The sequence below is a fragment of the Papaver somniferum genome, chromosome 6, assembly GCF_003573695.1.
Source record: "Papaver somniferum cultivar HN1 chromosome 6, ASM357369v1, whole genome shotgun sequence".
Classification (NCBI taxonomy): Eukaryota; Viridiplantae; Streptophyta; class Magnoliopsida; order Ranunculales; family Papaveraceae; genus Papaver; species Papaver somniferum.
The window spans coordinates 129,331,987-129,338,497 of record NC_039363.1 but is presented as its reverse complement, the minus strand read 5'-3'; the positions used below and the strand labels follow the sequence as shown (position 1 = coordinate 129,338,497).

The window sequence follows — 6,511 nt, the reverse complement described above, 5'->3', positions numbered from 1 at the left end:
TGTTCCGTTAACACCCTTCAGTTTTATTAAACAAATAAATGTAGTCAAACAGTCGCGAAATCCTCCTTATTTTACCCTGGTTTCCGTTTCATCTTCCTCTTTCCTTTTTAACTTCTTATTCTCCATTTTTATCCCACTGTAAAACCTTGACCAAAACTTTTATTCACGTATCTGTCTATACTGCTTAAAGAAGAACAAGAAAAAGAAAAACTATATTATCCATCTAAATTGTTGAAGGGAAAAAATAAAAAAAATAAATCTATTTATACTGTTATCTGCTGTCGGTATCTCGTTCACCTTCCTTCTTGATTTCCCTGTGCAGGATTATATTCTTGCTTCTCTTTTCTTTGATCAGTATCATCAGATTATATAATTATGACGACATTAGATATGATTTTGTAGTGCTATATATATAGAACACTTTTTTAGTGATATATTCAAACATCAATGATCACAAACCTTATTAATGGATTTTTTTTTCATCTTAATTTTGGAAGAATGAGAGGTGAAGAAGATAAGAAATGGAACATAAATCATCCCTCACCTGTGTGATGATTTTGCTACGTTGGCAAGGCAAAGCAATCTCTGCGTGGAAGTAACATTTCCTAGAAGTAATAAAATCTCATTTTCAAAGATTTTAATAAACCAAAAAAGGATTGTAATATCCAACACAAGATATTATTAATTAATTATTCCTTAACCTGTGTTCAGGTATACAAGTTAAGAAATGTTTTTAGAGCAAGTCTTATTATTAATTAATTAATTAATTATTCCTTAACCTGTGTTCAGGTATACAAGTTAAGAAATGTTTTTAGAGCAAGTCTTATTATGGAATCCATCCATCTTCCACGCCACCTCAGCACTTGGAACTATGGATGAAAGCGCAAGTGTAATGGTGGAATAGTAGAAACGCTATTATTAATGGAGCTAAAAAAACGCAATTAAGAATGAAGCTTTTTTTTTTCAGCCGTTAGATTTTAACAACTCATTTTAAATCTACGGATAAAAAAAATGCAATTAAGAATTGCGTTTTTTTAGCTCAATTCTTAATTGCGTTTAACGCTATTCTTATTGGCGTGCAGATGGATTCCACGAACCCTTCCACGAAATCGTGGAACCTTGCTTGAATTTTCTGTGGAAGACCCCAACTTGAAAGCCACTAGACTTGACATTTCATGATTTTTCCACATTTAAAATTGTTCGGATTCCACAATAAAACTTGCTCTTACAACAAGATCTACATCTCGTATGATCACAATCTTTCACTATGCCAAAATGAGAAATATTTGACGGGGGCCTTCCCCGGAATTCAACAGCAAACCCTCGTCGTGTCAGTTTTGATAGGCCATTGCTATCAACTTCCTAAATTGTAGACGGGTTCTATTTTGACGAGCTTAGTATTTTGGTAATATTTTACAAACTTAGAAGGTAATTTAGTAAGAGATTTCTTTTATCGAGCTTAGGCAGTAATAGTATCTCCCCAAAACAAACAATTCCAACTCTTCCTCCGTTGAAACCAACATCTCTCTTCCTCCATTAACAGATCTAACTCTCATCCTCCATGGAAACTATCATTTCATTGTTGTGTGTACCAGTTACTGTAATATATGGAAATTGAAGTCAGGAAATCTAATTTCAGAAATTGTTAGGGGATTCTCGATTTCAATTTCAGTTTTCCGAAATTATTAGATCGCGAGTATAGAATTTAATGGAAATTGTTTTGGATAATAGGTATCCAAAAGTGGTAGAAGAAGATGAGATTGTTGTTTATGTTCTATAGTCCTTTGTCAAGGTAAATCGAAAATCGAAAATTTGTTTTTCTTCTCTACTTGTTTGATTTCAATTCTGTAGATCTATTTATAGGGAGAAATTCTTATTGGATATCACATTACAAATGAATTCTTATCAACCTAAAATTCATCAGCTTGATCTCTGTTTTTGAAGAAGAAACGATCGTCAAAGATGAATCAGAGACTTAATCTCGACAATTTCATCATTGAAAACAAGATGAGTTTTCTTTTAATTTTACATAATTATACTCGATTGAAAGGAAACCTTGAAACTTTATTAGATTTCTGATTCGATTGAGTCTAGATTGTTATCATCTTTGTTAATCTTCATTTTGAAAAAAAGTTCACCAAAATTTTCTAGGGATTTTCACTTGTCCTGTAACTCTTATCCACTGATTTATTAAAATCAATCCCCATCTCTCATGACAATTACACTTGTCCTGTAACTCTTATCCACTGATTTTGAGATAAATTTTTTTCTCATACTGAACATTAGGAATAAATCTTATTAACCAAAATTCTTGTTTAGCATTCACAGGGTAATATCTGTGTTAAGGATACCATAGTTATCGGTGCTAAAGACTCTCAACAGAGTCAGAAGTCTGACCGAGTTATTAGCTAGAGTCTAATGCCAAACTATACGGCATGTTCAGTCTTTTAGGGTTTGTTAAACTGTTAAGCAAATCTGTAACTGTTTGTTGAATGTCTTTTAGTATAAATAAAATTGTTATCTCCACTAGAAAATCTGTGGAAGATATTCTACCAAATATCATGTTCTAAGTATCTGAACTTGAATGACGCATTAAATGCTTTTAGTTCGGTGTATGAGCCTTTTTCTAACAAATCAAAAGCTCAAATTGGATATGAATTAACTTTTGTTGATGATTGTTTCTTTTTTTGGTAGGAAGCTTTGTTGTGGTTGATGAAAGAGGGATAGAGGAAGCTATTGAGGCTGGCAGTAGTCAGGTAGCTTCGTTTCTACGAACAAGTTCTTGTACTACAAAAATTTACAGAATGGTAGTTATTTGCTTAACATATTCGATTACAGTGGAAGAAGAACTAGTTAGATAATTCTAACATAACTCAACAGAGGCGTTTATGGAGGGTTTGTGTTGAGTTCCATTTAGTTGATTTCCTTGATGAGTTAGAGTTGTGATTAACTTTAGTCTAGGCATGTTTCTGCTTCCAATTTATTTATTATGTATGTTGTGTCTCTCGTATGTCATAGATTAGCAAATTGGTGATTGAGACTTGGTTCAGTTGCTGGAGAAGCAAAGTAGCAATCGATGAACTTCAACTGTTATGGGCAGCGCTGAAAGTTGCTAGTGCAAGACTGGATTGATACAACGAGGTGATTTTCTCCACATGAGTGCATCTAGGCTTCATTATTGGCCGACTGTTAAGGAGGCCTTCTATGTGATGGCAATATGTAGTCTTTGTCAGTCACAATAAATGTACAAAAAAACTGAAATCAGTTTTTAAGTTTTTTCAATTTCATTAAATTAAGTTATAATTTGAGATAATCAATCAAATTGTTCGTCAATTTCAATAAAAGAAACTCAAACACAGAGATTACTAGATCAAACTTATTTAAAATATCCATTACATCGATCTGATTCAATCGATCTCTTCTTCAAGTTTTGCAAATTACAAAAAAAGAAAAAGAACTCCAGTTCATTTTGTAAATTTGATCGAACTGAAGCCTTTTTACTTCAACCCATTGATTTTCAGATTGAAACATGATCAAATTCTATCAAACTCCAGAAGCAGAGAATGAAATTGCAGGGTTGCAGACTTACAGTAGCAGTGAATCGGGTGAAGAAGATGAACTTTTAGGGTCGAGTCTTCCCTTTTCCGACCCATTGGCCCATATTCGAATACATACTTCACTGGATCATCATTTTTCATTCTTCATCTTGTAAAATCAATCAAATCGTTCTTCTTCACATGAAAAATCCTTCAATTTCAGCATCCTTCTTGTTGAACATAGAAAACCCTTCTCGAATGAATTTAGATCTGTACATTAACCATGAAATCAATTGCATATGAGATCTTGATTTATGTTGCTAAATGCTTTCACTATCAAAATAGTATGTTGTTGTTGCTGCTGCTAATTTATTTGGTGAGAAAGATAAAACGCTTTTTAGTCTGTGAGAAAGATAGCAAACGAGGCAGAGAGGAGAACGAAACGCTAATACAGATTACAGTGAAAGCCTAGGTAGGATTTATATTTGTGAGTGAATTACCTAAAGTACCCTTGTTAAGCGAATTACCTAAAGTGACTTTTGATACATGTAGGTTTCTGTTTAGAAATGTGAACCCGAACTCCAATCTCCAATCTAAAGTAAAGCTAACGAAGGGGCTCCTTTGTTAATGCAATGATGCATATTTGTAAGTAAGCTCCGGTGTTGCCGTGATACATATTTATCCAAACAAACAAGAAATGTGTTTGTAAAATAAACCTTCTATTTGAGCTGTCAGGTGAGATATTAACTCACCCTTTTCGTCGGCCCCCCAACGCTCGCGGTAATCTAGTATATATCCAGATTCAGACTGAAGACTCTCATGACAATTACAGAGTTTTAAATTGTCTCTTCCTTTTACACCTCGCCATAACTTGCCGCTGGATGCTTATGTGCAAAACCTTGATGCTCTACTTCATTTTATAATCTGTAGTCCTTCATCTTTCCTTTGTTAATACTTGCGGTTTAGGACTTGGTGTAGGTCATTCTCTGAGTACATTTTGGTACATCCAAAACCCATAACTTTTGTTTTATTTTTGCACGAGGAACTTTTGGAGCTACAAGACGAAGATGTAGCTTAAATATGAGATCAGCAATAGCAAGCATTATAATTAATTTTGGTAAAGAATTTGGGTTAGACACATTATTGCTGCCTTTCAGTTAGGCGTTATAACTGTTTCTGATATATTTTACAAGTCGTTTCGTGTTCAATCTTTTCAGCACTCTCAGTGTCCTGAAAGATTCTTGTGGACACTGAGTATTGCATAAACCTAGTGTATTGACATGAGATTGAGGACCAGCGCACTCATGGGTGTTGGTCCATGGAATTACGAGTTAATCTGCACTCTTTTACTACTTCTACTGAAACCTTACATCAAAACTAGATGTTATAGCTATTATCTTCGTTACTTGTCAGCAAAAAAGAATCTAGTATCTTAGTGAATATGTTCTCACTGATGACATTAATATATTCAAATTTTAATGGCTTGTCCCTATTCTGTCATACTTATGCAGGGAAGTTTTACAGGGGCAAGGATCTTCTTGTCTGGTTCTAGTCTTCGAACTGAAGGTACTGTCTGTAATTTGGTAACTTTTCTTTCTGATGAACTTCTTTTGCCTGAGAACATATTTAGAGTGACACCGGTCTTTGACGTAGAATTATATCTTCTCCTATTCTAGATTCTTTTTGCTGAATTTTATGCATCTTTCAGCTGTATTTTGCTCAGCTATACTTGCAGAGATAAATGAAAAACTCAAAGGACTAATATAGGGATCAATCGAGCAACTCACTTAATTTCGTATACATTTATACTAGTATGGAGCGTAATTATGAATGTTGTAGTTCAGTGGACTTTCGATGTTGGCTTGCAGATAGAACTAGATGGCCAAATTGAACAAGCACCTCCATCATCAGTATTCTGTCCAGGACCTGAAGACATGGAAGGTTTCCAGTTCCTTATTATCTTAGTTGCACCTCGTCCGGTAATTTCCCCTGCTATTGATCAGTACTGTTGCTGCCCCGACGGATGAAGATGGAAAGGGTGGTGGTGTTCTGGTTGGGCAGGTGATCAATTGGCCGAAACAGCCAAGCTTTTTTGGCAATAGACTAGGTTTTTCTGTTTGTTTGTTTCTTTTTCCCCCTATTTGTTTGTTTTAATTGGACAAAGAATTTATATGGGATTGAAATTTATCAATATATGTCAAGTTAAAAATATTTCTTGATGTTACTTCTTTTTACAAATTAAGCAACAGAAAAATTCTATTTATATAATTATTAAAAATATTGTATTGGCTGCAATTGAATATTGGGATTATTGACGAGTACTGCCCGTCACAGGTTATTGACAGGTAAAGCCTGAAGTTTACTATTGACAGTAGGTTACCTTCAATTAGCGTTTTTGCACCTTAATATACGACGAGCCCTTTGACGGCTTGGGACTGTCAATAATCCTTATTAACTGACAACAAAGGGCTCGGGACTGTCAATAATCCTTATTAACCGACAAACCTGGCCCGTCAAAAAGCTGATTTCTGGCATAGTGTTTCTTAGGCTGATTACCACAATCTTGACAACTTTTAGTTCCACCTTGACCTCCAACACTACTTTGTCTCATCATCATAGTCATAGCTGTTGATGAAGGTTCATTTGAAGCTGTTGGAAAAAATTGGGTTTCACAAAGGATGAATGAATTAGAGAAGAAAGTGTTGCACTCCAAAACTTTCAAGGCTTGTATAAATTTCTTTTAGACAAATATTTCTACCCTCCCAATAACAATTGGCGATTACAACAGGTATGCGAAATATTGCCTTCAGGATACAATGAAAGCCCTGCAACGAAAACTGAATTCAAGGTTTGTACCCCTTGATTCAATCAAGAACACACAAAGAGATTTCTGATTTCTGATGATGCTTTTTGAAACAGAGAAAACAGATTGATTTTTCTTATATGTTAAACGAAACTGGGAGAAGCTATTTATA

The 6,511-nt window shown here is 34.5% G+C and overlaps 1 long non-coding RNA gene across 2 annotated transcripts; it reads left to right on the top strand.

Annotated features, from left to right (window-relative positions):
• Positions 1-1,437: 1,437 nt before the first annotated feature.
• On the top strand, positions 1,438-5,755 carry LOC113289277. Of its 2 annotated transcripts, XR_003330945.1 has the most exons (5): positions 1,438-1,792; positions 2,695-2,756; positions 3,019-3,141; positions 5,048-5,102; positions 5,405-5,755. It is a non-coding gene; the product is annotated as an uncharacterized LOC113289277 (long non-coding RNA). The 2 variants fall into 2 exon arrangements; XR_003330944.1 differs by lacking the exons at positions 5,048-5,102; positions 5,405-5,755 and having other exon boundaries at positions 1,446-1,792; positions 3,019-3,370.
• Positions 5,756-6,511: the final 756 nt, after the last annotated feature.